General features: G+C 31.4%; 1 protein-coding gene and 1 long non-coding RNA gene across 2 annotated transcripts in view; one reads left to right on the top strand and one right to left on the bottom strand.

Moving 5' to 3' along the window:
- The window catches only part of Epac (Exchange protein directly activated by cAMP), a 517,502-nt gene that overhangs the window by 180,480 nt on the left and 318,325 nt on the right, over positions 1-18,697 (top strand). The window lies entirely within an intron of this gene.
- The window catches only part of LOC143200045 (uncharacterized), a 43,799-nt gene continuing 28,315 nt past the window's right edge, over positions 3,214-18,697 (bottom strand). The window contains exons 2-4 of the long non-coding RNA XR_013006611.1: positions 3,485-3,556; positions 3,399-3,425; positions 3,214-3,347 (exon numbers count right to left, since the gene is read on the bottom strand). This is a non-coding gene — a long non-coding RNA (uncharacterized LOC143200045). The remainder of the gene's footprint in view (positions 3,348-3,398; positions 3,426-3,484; positions 3,557-18,697) is intronic.

Below are 18,697 nucleotides of genomic sequence, written 5' to 3'. Positions count from 1 at the left end.
AAATGACCAATGAGGGAGAAGCATCACCGTAAGTTTCTAAAGTTTGTTTATGGCAACAGATTTATTAAAATAGAGCATCATAAGTTTTACTCTTTATTATATTCTGTATAATTAGCTTTATTAGGGCTATATTTGAACGTTGGTATTTAAAATTAATTACTGTCTTATTACACTATTCCAACTGTATACAGGACCAAATAACTCAGATTTTAACATAACTAACTGACCTTCAAACTAACAGTACTATTTCATAATTTCTCCAAAACGCAATCTATTTTTAATGAGAGTTGTAGTTTTCCTCCAATTACCAGATAACATTTTACCGACTCTACTGGTTGTATATTATTTCGACGGGCAATAGAAACACTCGCAAACTTCATTAATTAGTTTCGAACTTTTCCAAGCAGAAAGATAAAATTGTTGCCAAGTTTAAAATATAGATGGAAAAGTGATTTTCTTCCATGGGGTGGGTGTGTTTCTTTTTTAGGTCAATAAATATCATCTTAGTTCTATAAATCAAAATAACTCAAGCTGACCTTAGCAAATTACTGATAAAATGAGCACCACTGGTCTTTGAAAGTTGAAACTTAATAGTTCTAAATATAATACAAGGATACATTAATTGTTTTACTTTTATGATTTTGTATCCAGTTTGTTATATCTATTTCAATACAGCTTGTCACTATTTTTGTTACATTATTAAGTGTTTTATTATCACATACAGTAATGCAGAGTGCTAGTGCCACAAAAAATATACAACAAAAGTTATCCCTATGTTGTCTTTTAACACTGCGCATGTTGATATATCATATGGTATATTATTTAGTAGAAAATGTTAGATGAGAAATACTAGTTACATTTTCTTATTGTTTTTTAAATATCTTTGTTACAATTACAGAATTATTCAAAATGTAATCAGCATTATTCATTTATTAAAATAAAAACATAGAAAGCTAATACATTTTATAGATTTTTGGAATGAATTAGTACCTCATCAGGTTGTTAGTGTAATGAAGTTGGCTATTTCTATAATACCTCATTGTGAGACAAATAATAGGTCTATCATCTGGTCATAAAGCAAAAGAGTATCTTAACAGCGCACAACTAGTAAGATTTATAGAGATTAATTTCAATTATTCAATAAATTAATGGAGGAACATACTAGAGAGGTGGATTGAAACCTCCCTGAAATATTAATTTATCCCGAATCTTATCAGACTATAATTTATTGCTTGGGGCAGATTGTTTTGAGTTTTTTTTTGGTTATATCGAAAAAATCGATGCCGTATTTTGGAAGTTGGAATTCTAAATAACTTTTTTTTCTTAAGGTGATAAAAAAGGTGATTTATTGCGCGAATATCGCGTAAATTTAGTCGCCCTCAAATAGCTCAAATATTTAATTAAATTCCGTTTTCCCTATTTTATATATATTAAAAAGGATCTCATTTTATTGATGGTTACTAAGCGCGATTTAGCAATTTCGTAAAATATAATTAATAATACAATGAATACAAGAAACTAGTTTCTTATGGATTTACTAACAGTATCTACTGGGAGTACCATGTATTCATTAACAGTAGAAGTAGAAATTTTGTCTGCGAACTATTGCGTAAATTTGACGTGTCAGTGCACTCTTAATAATGAAAGAAATTAAATTTCGTGCAATGATCTTTATGAAAATTGCTAACAATATAAATTTGGTTTAATTTTTTTGGTAGAGGGTCTTTTTAAAAATTGGTCGTATAATATGTTCCAAGTAAAAAAGGAAAAATAAATATGGGGTTTTGGAAGATTGGCGATTGACTGAGCGTGATTTAGTAAAGGCTGTAGACAATGTACAATTGCAGCTTAGCTAACTATGGAAGAAAGTAATTTTTCTAATTTTTTTTAAGCTTCTAAAGATGTAATGACTGCCGTCATATGTACTTAGATTTAGATACGGCTTGATTTTTTTTTCGTGTATATTATATTGAACCATTTCGTCAATTTATAAGATGTATAAATTTTTACAGGTTCTTCAATAAATTCATTCTATGAAAAGATTGACAACTTAATAAAACTTAATCTTCGAAATATTGTGTTGTTTTTGAGCTTGTTCTATTCCCCAGATGATGTGCAATGTCCATTGCGAAAAAAACTTTAATTATTCGAGGTGGTAAAATCAAATAATAAAGACCAATAGTCATAAATTCCTCGCACGAAATATTCTTATCTCATTTTTTTCCGCTGAGTTGGTGGCTGACATTGGTGGTAGCAGAACACTATTATTTTACTTATACTTTATATTAACCTTTAATTTTATATAAATACAATATTTCTGCTACCAAGCCGTACTACTTAAGGCGACTGGATAGTCGCGGGTTCGAATACCGCCAGGGCATGGACCTTGATTAATCTGATACTGACTAATGATAACTTTGAGTGTTTCTCCTGATATATTTCGCATTGTGGATAGCTTGAGAATGTATGAGTGAAAGACCAAGGCATTAAAAATTGACGGATCAGCTGCTATTGTAAATCTCAATGGCATTCAGTTAGTGTAAGTGTCGGAATTCAAATATTTGGAATCAGTAATACAGGAGAAAAACTACATGTTTCTATCCGAGACCCTATTAAAACTAATTCGTTTAAGATGTGACAATCGGAGCATAGTAGGGGAACACATTCAGGGACACAGATTTCAATTTCAAAATGTGAACGAATTTCTCACAGACTTCTAGGGCCAAATTAACCTTTTAAATGGAAGGCTTAGCGAAAAACTCCGAAAAAGACAAGATAATCGAAAACCATGTGAAAAATAGGAGACTGACATTGTTCGAGCAATCACCAACTCTGAAGAGTTTCAGCGAAGAATGCTGGAAGTCCTGCGACACTAACAGCAGTATATTGATTGAGAACTAGACACTCTTCCAAACGCTGGTTGTGGATCGATAATAGTGATTACTAGAGATCGCCTTGTGATCAAAATTCGATCATAATGTATATTGTTATTATATGTTACTAAAACTTGTTTTCACAGTATTTTTAATATAAGAAGAGAAGTGTATTTGATATAATATTAAATAATAAATATTTGTATATTAAAACATGTTAAAATATATGCAAACTCTCTCACTAACTAAAACTCATTAACATTTTTTAAATTGCATTTAATTAAATCTAATTTTCATTAAATTTCAATAATCAACGAAGTACTAATAAGTGTAAATTACTACGCTACTGAACATTATCATAAGTATCATAAGTAACATTATTTTCAGAACTGTAACAATTTCACAGGACCTAATACTTTGTGGCCATAGCATTCAGTAATCTGATCTACTATATATCTTTTCTCAGCCTTATTTCTAAAAAAGTAAATTACATAAAATGCAATTAAATATTTCATTTATATTTACCAAGTAAGAGCATGAAGAACTATATGTCTGCAATGAATAAATGTTATGACTAACAAAACCTAATCCATAGATATTCCAACATTTACCGTCTTCCATCAGCTTTCGTTGTCTTTAAAATACTTATTATCATCTTGCCATGAACAACCCAACGTACCATGCTGAAATATTCATGACTCATTTAAATATAAAATTGATATATTTCATTCTTAATTTTTTAAAATTTTATTCTTTTAAAAGCAATCTCTGGAAGTTTCATTAAACCCCTTCGTGGGTTATATTTACACCACTTAAATCCTATATTATCCAACAATGTATGTATGATACTCTACATCTCTCAAATAGCTGTATATCTTATGAATTTTTATAGATACATTCCAGACTAATAATTTTCTCTGAAATAATTGTATTAAATTATGTTTCGATTGAAAAAACTACATACTGTTTTATACATTTCGTATATTTGATCTCTGAAACACCAAGATTGATCTTGATTCATCACCTGTTTCGCATAAACACGGTTTGTTTTTGGCGAATTTAAGGTTATATTGTTTTTTATTTCTTTGATTTCTAATTTATTAAAACAAAGAGTTAAAACGACGTTTGCCGGTTTATAACCCCTAATTATAATATTTTGATCAATTTTCAGACGTTTGGCAAACCGACCATTTTTGCAGACTCATTCCGTTAAATGTTCGAACTTCTCTAACAGCATTCTATCTTTTTGCAAATAGAATAAAATGAGAAGGATAATATTGTCTGACTGTAAAACGAATTTACAACATTAGACAGACACATATTGACACTCGTGTCACTGCTATTTTGAATTGACTATGGATACATATATGTAATTTATATTTCTAATTGTAAATTGCTTATTGATGATGTCAATTACCAAGCTGCGTAAGACCGGATATCTTTTCAGATGGCTTCCTAACTTGAATACTGATCGGTAGGCTGACTTAATGCCGATGACAGGTAATCCAAGCCCAAGTATAGCAGTTAGTGCAGTCGAAATAAACAATGGTAAAAAACAATAATATAATTGTTCAAAAAACCCCAATAGTATCCACCCAATTATCTACAAAACTGGACCTTAAATAATTTCGAATAATACAAAAATATCACGAGAATAATGTTTCCAGATTAAAATAATTAATGGCGTTCATAAGTAGGGCATTTCTCTCTAATAAACCAATCTAAATAAAAGTGAGTTAACGAACACAACACTCGTTAGCACATTTTCCATTTATTTAATTCTTTTTCTTCATAAAGGGCTTTTTATTATAACGCTTCACTTTATTTATATTTAATATACCTTTTATGGTTTTTAATAAAATATTTTATAGGACTTTCCATTTTCAGCTCTATCAAAAACAGTTTAATATGTCTAATAAAATGAATATTATGATTGCAATCAAAACATTTAATGTATTATTATGAAATTTATATATTTTATATATATTATTTAATTAAATTTATTATTGTAGTGTATATGTTAGCTTCTTGCATATATTCTCGTCATTTTTTAACTTAAAAACCTATATATTTAAAAAAAATGGTACAACTGCAATATCTCTACAGCTACAGCTAATCAAAGTATTTTCAATGAACTTTTGCGCTTCAAATTGTCATAAAATGTCACTTGAAAAGTCCCCGACCTGACACATAGATAACGCTACTAGAATTAAATCCACATATTTTTTAGTTAGTCATAAGCTTCAAAAAATGCGTGTATAAGTTTGACAGCTGTCGGATCATTAATTTGAGTGAGCATTTTGAGTGAAACAACTTTTGTTTTTTTTTGCTTAAAAAATACAGTTGATGTAAAAACTTGGTTCGATGCCGAGTTTCCGGACACTACCCCAGGAAAATCAACCCCCAAGGATTGGTATGCTAAGTTTAGACGTGGCGAAGAGAACACCGAAGATGGTGAACGCAGTGGACGCCCAAAAGAGATTGTTAACGACGAAAACATTTAAACAATCCACAAAATGATTTTGAATGACCGTAAATTGAAATTGAATGAAATAGTAGATACTCTAAAGATATCAACTGAAGATGTACATCATATAATTTACGAATATTTGGGTATGAAAAAGCTCTGTGCAGAGTGGGTGCCGCGCGAGCTCACTTTTGACCAAAAACAATAATGAGTTGATGATTCAGCGTAAAAAATCCGAATTTTTGCATCGATATATGACAACGGATGAAATATGGTTCCATCACTTCACTCCGAAGTCCAATCGATAGTCATACGAGTGGACTGCACACGACGAACCCGCTCCAAAGAGTGGGAAAACGCAACAATCGGCTGGCAAGGTTATGGCGCCTGTATATTTTATGCGCATGGAATAATTTTAATTGATTACCTTGAAAAAGGAAGGACCGTCAACAGCGACTATTACATAACGTTTATTGAATTGTTTGAAGGACAAAATCGCCGCAAAACGGTCGCATTTGAATAAAAAGAAAGTGCTGCTTCATAAAGACAATACACCGTGTCACAAGTCAGTGAAAACGACGGCAAATTGGGCTTTGAGTTGCTTCCTCATCGACCTAACTATTTCCTGTTCTCAGATATGAAAAGAATGCTCGCTGGGAAGAAATTTTCGTCGAATGAAGAAGTGATTGAAGAAACTGAGGCCTATTTTGAAGTAAAGGTCAAATCGTACTACAAAAATGATATCGAAAAGTTGGAGGGTCACTATAATCAGTGTATCACCCTTCAAGGGAATTATGTTGAATAAAAAAAAATCCAAAAAAATTTCTTTTACTATGGAAGACCGGTGACTTTACAATTGACCTGTTTGAAATTATTTATTATCTCAATCTAGTAAATTAACACTAATAGTTATTTGTTTTTATCCTAATTTGCTACGGTTTGAAATTAAAAAGTATTTATTCTACGATAGACACTTAAAATCTATGTTACTGTGTTTAATCTACACTAAGTCTTACTCATAACTTCAGTGAGTTCTTCACTTTTTTTCATGTTGGCTAGGACTACAGTGTCATCTGCAAATGTAGCAACAACATTTTCATTGAATATAAGCAAGCGTCGAGTATCAGAAAAGGCTGCTTGTTTGACTCTAATATATCAGTCAGTTATATATGGCTCTAAAATTTTTGAATATTGGACAAGGCATACATGGGCATCTTATGCTTTAATCCCACATGCCAAATTTTATTAAAAGCTTCAGCAACATCCAAAACTATTGCAAAACGAACTTTATTTTCTTCTAGTGATTTTTCTATAACATTGGCGATTTTGTGATATTAGCCAATCGTGTAATGTTGTTTTGTGAAATCAAACTGATGAATTAGGAATAAGGTGTTTTGCTTCAACGATTGCTTTTATCCATTTCAATGAAGATTCTTCAAATAATTTTGGGCATTTTCGGCAAAATTAATAATGAGTCGAATAACGCTGTTTCGTGAGGTTTCACAGTTCTGGTATATATTGTTGTCTGAATAATCGTTTATTAAGTTGTAGGTCTGAATTAGTGTTTTTCTTGGAAGTTCGTTTAATATTTTCCTGGTAATAAAGTCAAAAATCAGGAGTCTTTTGCCGCTAATAATATTTTTATTTCATTCTTAAACTCGGTCAAAGTGACAAATGGAATCATTGAATTTCATTCTCTCCTGTTCAATGGGACAGATTAATGATTTAACGTGATCCACTGTATGTAATGCTGTAATGTAACTGCTATGTTGCATCGGTTCTAAATGGCATTTTCAGCCCGTTCGTGTGGTCTGTGTGGTATAGTGTTACACTCATTATCTGTTAAACTGTTTTCAAGTTCTCGGCACTTTATTGTCTTGGCCCTCCAAATCAAACTTCACCATTTTTAATGATAAAAAATATTTAAAAAATATATTAGTCGCCATATAATTTGTTAGAATTAATTAAACAAAAACGTATCCATGTTATACACAATAGTTTAATCAAAATTATTCAATTAAAAATGTTACATAATAAAGAATAGTTGTATAAAAAGCTTTAAAATATAGAACAAATTCTTTTCACGGTAATGAAAAGCTGAATGGTACTCCGGATTTTAATAAAATTTCAATTTAAAACAGTTTCTTTAACATAGACTCTGAGTTTAGTTAAAGTTATGAAGTATTTATGATTATGCTTTAATAGCACCAAAATGAAAAATTGCATTTTCATTCTGGCGTAAACTAATTTTAGAGTTAGATAAATAGACGAACAGTCGGCCACAGAAAATCCTGAAAAGTGATTATAATTTGAGAATATTTATGAAGAAGCGGAGCTCTGTTGCCAAATTCATAATTATGTGCAAAATGGTTTAATAAGTTTGAAGGTCTAATCAATTTATTGTAGGAACGACATTTCATGATTATGTGAAATAAAAATAAATTTTATCCCGTCTCTAAATTAATTTTAAAGGAATTTGTAATCTAAAGCTTAATTATCACGGAATTTACGAAATTACATCGGAAGAGAACGATGTATTTTTTGAGGCTATCCATCAATCTTTATAAGAAGTGAAATGCTGCTCAGACAGGATATCATATGTCGGAACAAGTAGTGATCAGAAGCAATAAGGTCTGGCGAATGCGGTGAGTGAGGGTAGCACTTCCAATTTTAATATTTTCAAGTATGTTTTCACATGTTTGGCCATATATGGTCAAGGGTTTTAATGCTGAAGAATGAAAGTGGATAAAGTCTTTAAAAAGGTCGTATTTTACTTGATAGTGTTAGCATCTGATTTTTGTCGTTATGGATTATCATAGTGAATCCACTTATCATCATCAATAATAACGACGCAAAACACCTATTTTGCCGTTGAAGCTGCATTTCACATGACTAAATGCCTTTCAATGTCCCTATGATTCGACTCATACGACATAAAATATCCAAGCTTATGTATCATTCCCATATTCTTTCATCAGTTGGAAATGGTTTCTTGTTTTATTCCGAATAATTCTGCGTGTTCTTCTTCCACTTTATTATAATCGAGTAATGCTTTCAAATCATAATATTCTTTTTGTTATTTGCCAAGAACGCTCTATGTTTTTGGTGTCAATATCATCACTTTTAATACGTTGAAACCAGTACTCACATAATGAAATTTATGGAGCATTGCTGCCGTAAACTTTACACATAATTCCATGACTTTGAGATATATTTTCCTTGTTTTTAAATTGAATTAATTTCAGATATTTTAAACGCACTGAAACTTGTTCACATATCGACGAAATGACACATACTGAAGATTTGCCAGGTTTCACTGAAGACTCCAACATGAAGTTGGTTACAAATATGCCTCATGCGATGTAATACACATAATCTGTTGTAAATCCTTTAAAATTAGTTCATAGACCTGGTAGTAACACAGTAAAATACTTTAAATATTGGGTTTGGTCCATAATTAAATGGATGGCCTAAAGAGTGATATTTTATTACCGAACTGAAGGAGTAATGGTCATGATAATAATGCAAAGTTGTTGACTGTTTTTAGCATATTTTATTATACAACTTATTGACAGCATTTGGCACCCTCTGATTTCTGGTTCTTCTCACGTATTATATATACATATTTAAACAAAAATACACCTTTAAAATTAGATAATATGCCTTATATATTATTCAATAATAAAATAAAACAAGGCATTTTTTAAATGGCAACGTAATTTACTTATCTTAATTTCATTATCATTATCTTATTTTAAATTTGTTGTCATCTGAATAAGGACTATCACCCAAATTCAGTTGTAGATTAATACAGTGAGTCAATAGAGTCACAGGGGATCAACCCACTTAAAATTAGACCACTGGAATCGGTATTATGAAACAAATAAAGATTCGTTAAAATCGAACACACAATAATATTTATTAACAATAATGTTTATTCTCCTGTCTCAACGAACTTCTTTGATAGCTCATGAATGGAACTGCCATTAAACCTTTTTTGTTATATTCTTACTAATGTCAGTGATACAGGATCTAACCTCACTATCTTCCTCTTCTAAATTTCTCGGTTATTCTCAATTGAAATCGAATTAAAGGAGTAATGGTCATGATAATAATGCAAGGTTGTTGCCTCTTTTTACCATATTTTATTATAAAACTTATATATAAGTACAAGCATATATTTAAAAAAATAACTTTAGATTGAAAATAAGATGAAAAATCAAAATTAACAGTAGAATAATGATTATTGTTTTTAGTTTATTAATTTTTAATTTAAAAGTATATTAGATTATATTTTTGAGTTGCATACATCCTTCAATAATGCAGAGGATGTGTCCATTAAATTTAGTATAAGGGGAACATTTTCCGACTTCAAAATGTTTTCAAATAAGTATTCACAGATTTCTCAAAATCGTGTCTCTTAGTATTCAGCTCAAATGCTTTGCAACACAAAGGGGTATCTCCTAATGGTTTTGCTCATTTAAAGTAGTTAATGTACCTAGAGTAATAGTATTATTACTTTGGAAGCGTCTAAATTATATTATTTACAATGGAGTATAGTTAGGATCCTTACTCAAAGTGGATTGTTTAGGAAATCAGCACAGTAAAATGTGTCGCAAATATTCTATTTACGCGATAGATAAGGTATGTATTCAATATACTGGTATATTAGAAATTACTGCAACAAACCCTTTGATTACATCGTATGTTACTTTATCATGTTAATTTCTAATTTATAGTTAGCTGTACTTTGCCTCTGTTCAAATATATTAATTTATATTTATATATCAACAAATGTTTTCATTTTGTATGGGTGCTCTCGGTATTAACCTTCATTAGGCAGGTCAGGGCCATGACATTTGTTTTGAAGATACCCGAGAGCTTACTCAATTCTATAACAATTACTAGTGATCGTCCAATCGTCAAAATTCGGACATAATTAATTGGGTTGATTATATTTCCCTCCTACTGATGCATTATTGGAATTAATGGGAAAAGGGTATGTTGTGTATATAGTACCAATCAAAACTTTGAAACTTATCAAGTTTATAAAAACTATGTCTGTCAAGTAATTAACTAAAATGACAATATTGGCATATAAGGTTTGATTTATGGTAAGATAGCTGATTTGGTGCCAAAATATTTTTGATCATCTGTATTATTTTTTTCATTAAATATCTTAATTCACCCACTTGTTATTAATAATTGTCTTTATTGTTAATAGCGTATATAACATTCACTTTTCTCATGATGTATAAATCTACATAATTTTATTTACAACCTAAAATATTTTGTTGGTTCTTTGTATATTTTGAGGAAATAATAATGTTTGATACGTTTCTCTCCTTTTTGTTTTTCAATTTTAAGATCCGAAATTATCCAGCAGAATCGTTGAAGTCCTTTATATTTATATATAGCTGTTTACGGAAAAGTTAAACTGATGAGACAATTATCTTGTGAACAGAGAGGGCAAATAATATTATTTATTTATGAAGTTTGTTAATCTATATTGGGATGAAATATTTATTGAGTGCCGTCTGACTTTGGAACCTACTGCGTAAAATTGAATAAGAACCCTTTTAAAAGATACGGGTGGTTGCCTTTGTACTTTTATTCTATAAAACTATAAACATACCTATTAAATGTTACAGCTCTATACATTTCACTATATGAACCTTAAGTAATACAAGAACTTAGACTCCTGCGCGCCATATTCACTGTTCACAGTTCTTTCAAAATCACTTTTTCTATATGTGTGAATGTGAATTTCTGTTTTGGCGTATTTGCTGATAATTGCATTATTTATTCAAATTCCCCATATGTTAATAGATTAATGGAAAACAAACCACCTTTATAACGTATGTTTATATAATGTTAATTACAATTTGCCACTTGGTCTAATTAACATGTTCGATATCTATATGCTACCGCGTAATTTGCTTGTATGACCGTGGCTTGCGGATTAATTAGATACTTGTTAAACAATTACCCATATTATGAGCATCGGTCCAAATTTGAAGTATTACCTCTGGGACTGGCGATAGTCTATAACAGCAGCAAAACGAATAACAAAACATCGATATCACGGATGCTTGAAAAATTACATATGTCTACATGTCAAATCGTTTAACTAAATTGTATCGGGTTTTCAAAGTATTTTAATTATTATTTTTTCAATTTCAGTGATTTCGTTGTCTGTAAACGATTATTAATTCTAAATCACGAAATATTTACGGATGTCTAGTATAATCTCTATATATAGTAATTTTAAGAGGTTTTTCAATGTGAACGGGTAGGTGGCAGCGCCTGGCGTTCATATGTAGGAACATTCGTCGGGTCGGTCGGTCGGAATGAATGGCTGTCGACGCGATTGCTTGTCTGAACACTCACTACTATTTTTGGACGGAATTTGCACGAGAACTAAAAACACTGCTTGGACAAATACTTGTTTATTTCGTTATTAAATTGATACATGTGGTCGACGGGAGAATTGACAGGATATTAGATTAATTAGGTAGAGGAAGTACGGTGGCGCTGTGGAAATGGTACTGTTACAAGAGGATGGAGAAAAGAAAAGAGAGCGAGACGTCGTCGTGATGGTCTTTTATAGCTTGGAACCGCATGGTACCAATACACCGGCGTTGCCAGCCTTTTAACTTGTTGGCGAATGCATAGTGGCCTAAAGTGTCGTAGCGGTCGCCACATAACTCCCCTCCTAGTGCAACTGCCGTGGAACGTACCTGTATGTCGTGCAGGTTCCATAGTGCATCCGGAATCACACAAACAAACGCCCAGGGACTGTTGGTGAGATGGAGATCCTAACCTAAGCGAGGAGTTTTACGGGATCAGCTGGCATCGAAGTTGTAACAGGACGTCGTTTGTCTTGAGACGTTTCGCTTTGTTTGAGGGTACCTATAAGTGTGGTGCCTTACGTGTTCCGTTTCGTGACACAAGGGTGTTCATGTGTTGATGATATACATGATGGGCTTCTGTCGTTTTCGTCCATCAGGCTAGTCTCTTGGGATATCGTCGACCATGTGATGTTGATGGGTTCCGTTCCTCGTGCTATACTTCCATGCATGTGTCAAGCACCTGTCGAGTGTCTTATGTTGGTGGAGAAAAGAAAAGAGAGCGAGACGTCGTCGTGATGGTCTTTTATAGCCTGGAACCGCATGGTACTAATCCACCGGCGTTGCCAGCCTTTTAACTTGTTGTTGGTGAATGTATAGTGGCCTAAAGGGCCGTGGCGGTCGCCACACATATTGTTTTGCCGGTATATATTTAATCTGTTTCATTTATTCAGCCTGTTATGCTGGCTCACAATGGTAATAAGGTAAACGTAAAAATGATAAAGTCTCAAAAGGTCAAAAAGTCAACTTTGGTTGTTTTTGTTTTATATTGGAATCTGAATAAGATCTTTGATAGATACGGTCACACAGTAGAAGCTTTAATGGCTGTATTGCATCAACGAATTGAAGATATGATTATTTTTCGAAGAGAACCCGAAGACTGCGAATTGCCCCCACTAATAATTTTTTGTGAGATTATCTGAATTCATAGGTCTATCACCGCAGCATTACCTGCAACTGACCAATGTATCGACAATGTACCTATATCCACATAAACCGGACTGTCACCCAAATTCAGCTGTAGGTTAATACACTGAGTCAATAGAGTGTCAACTTGGACCACTGGAATCGGTATTATGAAACAAACAAAGATTCATTAAAATCTAACACACAACTTGTATAACGTTTATTATCCTGTCTCTATCGAAGAACTTCTTTGGTACTTCATGAATGGAACTGCCATTAAACTCTTTTTGTTATATTTTACTAATATCAGTGATTCAGGATCTAACCTCATTATCTTCCTCTTCTAAATTTCTTGGTTATTCACAATTGAAGTCGAATTAGATTTTGAAGCAATCAAAACACTCATAGCATTTAACTTATTTGTTTAGTAAATACTTATTTAACTGCTTATAGTATACACAATGAAGTAAATTACATCAATATAACCACGAAACTACTTTTTTGATTTCTCCAATATGAATCCGAGAATAATATTAATTAGCGATCACCCCATAGTTGAAATTCGACTACAATCCAGTAACTTAATAATTATTCTCTTATAATATTGTAAGGAGAGTAATTTAAAAATAATATCCTAATATTGTAAATAAATTTGTAATCCGAAGCTTATTTATCACGGAATTACATCGAAAGAGAACGATGCATTTTTTGAGGCTATCCATCAATCTTTATAAGAAGTGAAATGCTGCTCAGACAGGATATCATATGTCGGAACAAGTAGTGATCAGAAGTATGTTTTCACATGTTTGGCCATATGTGGTCAAGGGTTTTAATGCTGAAGAACAAAAGTGGATAAAATTTATAAAAAGGTCGTATTTTACATGATAGCGATCTCTGTTGATGGTCACATTAGGTGTTAGCATCTGATTTTTGTCGTTATGGATTATCATAGTGAATCCACTTATCATCACCAATAATAACGACGCAAAACACCTTTCCTATTTTGCCGTTGAAGCTGCATTTCACATGACTAAATGCCTTTCAATGTCCCTATGATTCGACTCATACGACACAAAATATCCAAGCTTATGTATCAGTCCCATATTCTTCAAGCAGTTGGAAATGATTTCTTGTGTTATTCCGAATAATTCTGCATGTTCTTCTTCCACTTTATCATAATCGAGTAATGCTTTCAAATCATAATATTAATTTTTTTTTCATTGTCAAGAACGCTCTATGGTTTTGGTGTCAATATCATCAATTTTAAATCGTCGAAACCAGTACACACATGTTGAAATTTATGAAGCATTGCTGCCGTAAACCTTGCATATAATTCCATGACTTTCAGATATATTTTCCTTTTTTTAAGTTGAACTAATTTCAGATAATTTAAACGCACTGAAACAAGTTGTCATATTTCGATGAAATGACACATACTGAAAATTTGACAAGTTCACTGAAGGCTTCAACATGAAGTTGGTTACAAATATGCCTCATGCAATTTAATACCCATAAGTCGAATTAGATTTTGAAGCAATCAAAACACTCATAGTATTTAACTTATTTATTTAGTAAATACTTGTTCAACTACTTATAGTATACACAATGAAGTAAACTACATCAATATAACCACGAAACTACTTTTTTGATTTCTCAAATATGAATCCGAGAATAATATTAATTAACGATCACCCAGTAGTTGAAATTCTATCACAATCTAGTAACTTAATAATGTTTCTCTCATAATAGAGTAAGGAGAGTAATTTGAAAAGAATATCCTAATATTGTCAAATAGGTCTGAATGTTAAAATATACGTAACTATCTCAAGAACTAACACTCACTTAACTAAATCTAACGTCCACTACTTTTCAATAATCAGCAAAGTATTAATAACTTTAAATTGCTACACCACTGAATATGAACTGTGAATAAATTAATTTTTTTCAAGCTAACATTTTGTGTAATATTCTGAAGTCTCACCATTAGTTTGTCTTCTATGACTTTCGTTAATCTACTGCTTCCTCCTTTATCTTGTGTCCCGTATGGGGAATAAAAACTCAACAAACAAAAAAGAATTAAAATACTACAATAAATCTTATAATTGCTCATATTCATTACAATATTCATTTTAACTCTAGAGGCACAAATTTATGTATTTATTATCTGCGATAATTGGTTACAGCTTTAAATACGATTAAAATTTACAGAACAATGCTTATAAAAATATGAATACCTTGTAATCAGAGGACAGACGATTCTTATTATTCTGGAATTTTATGAATCTTCCCGAATCATAAGTGATTCGTAAAAGGTTATGGGCCCAGAATTCTCGGTGTAAATGAGAAGTAGTAGGGTGACGACGGAGAGTGCAGGGGAATGGAGATTAGGAAAAAAGTGTTTGGTTCGGTATAGTATATATATAATTATATATACACGAAGGAAAGAGGAAGTAACAAGATGGCTGTATGCAACAGACGGAAATTAATTTCGGAGCACTAGAGCACTCAAAGATCAATGACCATCAGAAGGAACACTAGAAAACTAGAAAAATGTGATCTTGAGTTATAAGTAGGATAGAAGAAAACATTGTAGTCAATGTAGTAAATAGTGGTGCAGTGGTTAAGAGTTTGGAAGGTCAACCATGTGTATAATATACAAGGATCAGTGAAGCACTAGTAAACTAGTAACGGGGGATCCAACAGAATTATCAGTAGGATAGAAGAAAACATTGTAATCAATATAGTAAATAGTGGTGCAGTGCTTAAAAGTTTAGAAAATTAACCATGTGTAAGTTGCGAGGACCAGAGTATTGAAAACTAGGAACATGGGGTTCAACTTAATTATCGGTAGGATAAAGAAACATTGTAATCAATGTAGCAATTAGTAATGTAGACGAGTTTAGAAAATCAACCATGTGTTAGTTGCAAGGACCAGAGAAGTATTGGAAACTAGAAATAAGGGGTCGAACAGAATTACAGGTAGATTGAAAAGCTATCGAACCCAATGAAGAAGAATTTTTAATTTGTAAGGATGGAGAATAAAGTTATTATTAGACCTAGTTATTTTGCTTTAAATATTAGACCATGCCATACTTGATCGAAAGCTTTGGAGACATCTAAGAATATGGCTACAGTTTTTCGACCTTTTATCAGTACCTGATGGATAGTTGCTGCGACGCGGTCAGCTTGGTGGAGGCACGGAAACCGAATTGCTCGTTCGGGATTATGTGATGTGCGTCTGTAAAATCTTTTAAAGCGTTTGATATCGCTATCTGATGGGTCTGCAGTCTCATCAGATATATATATATATATATATATATATATATATATATATATATATATATATATATATATATATATACAGTAAGAATCCAAAAAACTGTTAAAATGTAATCCGTAATAATTAATTAATTGGTAATTGAATATTTGATACAGATTTTAAAATGACACAACCTCCTTCTCCAATGTTCACCAAATTTTATGGAACATTATGCATTAAACCAGGATTTGCGGTTTACTAATACCCATATAGTTGCGATATTTTATGATACTATATCAGTTTACGGTTGGTTTTAATCTACGTTTGTTACAACAGCAAATGTTAACGTTTAATTATACTGTTCACGTTAAGCCTCATGTTTCAATTATCAATAGAATGGAATGCTACATATAGAGAAGTCCGAAAAGTTTAAATATAAAATCGAATATTGTTTCAAAATCTATATATATCCGATCTGGACCCAATGTAGGTTAACACAACGATATTTTTGAGAGTCGGCAACTTTAAAGGGCAGCATTTAGGCCGTGAATAAGAAAAAATATTGATTGATTGATTAAATTAACACCTCTAATCTCTGTATTTTTTAATTAGTCTAAAGTTATATATTAATCACTTGTTAAATTATTTATAATTTGTAAAAAAGATTAAAATGCTGCATCGATACACAATTGAATTAAACATTGTAATACGTCAGTAGTGATACCAACTAAAGGTTTATGTTATGTGAAAGCTATTTCAATTTACAGAAAAATAATTACCAATTATATAGTTTAGTGGGTCTAATTTGTATATTTTAGAAGCTATAAAAACTAAGTTGTCTAGTTTGACGCAGGCAATGTTTTTAAGTTATTTTAAATGTGTTATTATGTTTTACAAACTATTAAATTGTATGCGAAAGAACTTTGTTTTCGATACAATATAATATATACAATACATAATATACAATAATATATATTAATATATTACAGGACCGTACCTGTAGATATGTTGGCTTCATTTTGGTTGAAGCTTTACAGAGAAATAAATTTCTGAAATTATAATTAGTTTATTTAGTAATTAGTAAATGATGATTTCCCTATTTGAATGTTAATTATAAATGTCCTAACGTAACATATAGATAAAATACTATATCGTAATCTAGTGATACTAACTTTAAACAGCATTATTTCATGTAGTTCTTATTGTTATTCATATGCTAACGCCTATTTCGCTTCTTTCGCTTCTTATTATTTTGTTATATTCCTTCTTCCTTATCTTGTAGTTCCTCTTATATACATATTTCTTATTAATGGTAAATTTTAGTCTTGCCGTAACTTGTTTTTTTGCTTTTCTCATTGAACCATTGTTTCATATTATCTTTTATCTTAAGTCTAATGGATAACTTACTGTAGTTCCACTTATTACTTCTTCGCATTTAGAAATTGTTAATCTATTGATCCCTGACTTTATATTTTAAGTGCATTGTTTTTTGTTTGTCATTACCTTCGAAAGTCACTTTAAATGTTATTTAAAATTTGACCACTATGGATTAGATCCGTGGCTTTAAGAACAAGATGGCAAATAAGGACATATGAAATTCAATTTGGAATGCTAATGGAATCCAGCAACATCATGCTGACCTACAAGTATTCCTAAAATTCCTAAAATATAGATATTTTCCCAATATCTGAAACCCTCTTAATAAAGGAAAACCTAAAGGTAATAAACTTTATAAAGCATCTGCTGAGCTAAGATGTAGTTACATGACAGCTGGTAAATTAACTTATTGGCCAATTAACTCAGAGAAAGGCCCAGACCTGTTAGACTTCTTCACACTTAGAAACACAATATCCAACTATATGGAAGCGGAAGAAAACTTTAACCAGTTCAGATCACACACCACCACTCTGACAGTGAGAGAAAATATAATAAGGAAAGAACAAATTTCAACGTTAACAAACAAGAGAACAGACTAGGAATGATTTGTTGAATAATTGAATAATCAAATTCAAATAAATTCAACTAAAACCCTTAAGACAGCCGAACAATTAAATTTAAAATCAGAAAAATTTGTTGTATATATCCAATAAGTTGCTTGGAATAATACTTAAACATAATACAGAAACTGAAGGAATAATTAAAGGATCTAATTCGAAAAATCGAATCGAAAGCAACAAAATATAACGCTCGAAAATAAAAGAAATTGAAACAATGTATCCCAAAGAATAAAAGGAGAAATATTGCAAATTAGAAACAAATACATAAATATCTGAAAAATCTAACAGGTGACAAGGAAACAGATTATTCGCTCTGCAAAGTTAATCAATGCAGCATTTCGACTAAAATATGTCCCAGACGTTTGGAATATGGCTGAAATAAAAGCCTATAGAACTATCTTAATGGTACGCGTAAGTACTAAGGTATTTGAAAAACTCCTACTGAAAAGGATAATACCCATTATAGATAAACTCTACACATCAGTTTGGGTTTGTTAACAAACATTCTCGGATTGGCCAGGTACATAAAATAACAGATGTAAATGAAAAAGCCTATAAAAGTAAAT

This window comes from Rhynchophorus ferrugineus, unplaced genomic scaffold (assembly GCF_030347505.1).
Source record: "Rhynchophorus ferrugineus isolate W39M unplaced genomic scaffold, kcgeb_rfMv2 rfM7, whole genome shotgun sequence".
In the NCBI taxonomy this organism is placed as follows: domain Eukaryota; kingdom Metazoa; phylum Arthropoda; class Insecta; order Coleoptera; family Curculionidae; genus Rhynchophorus; species Rhynchophorus ferrugineus.
Note: the sequence above shows the minus strand (reverse complement) of the source record. Positions and strands in the feature narration are given on the sequence as shown.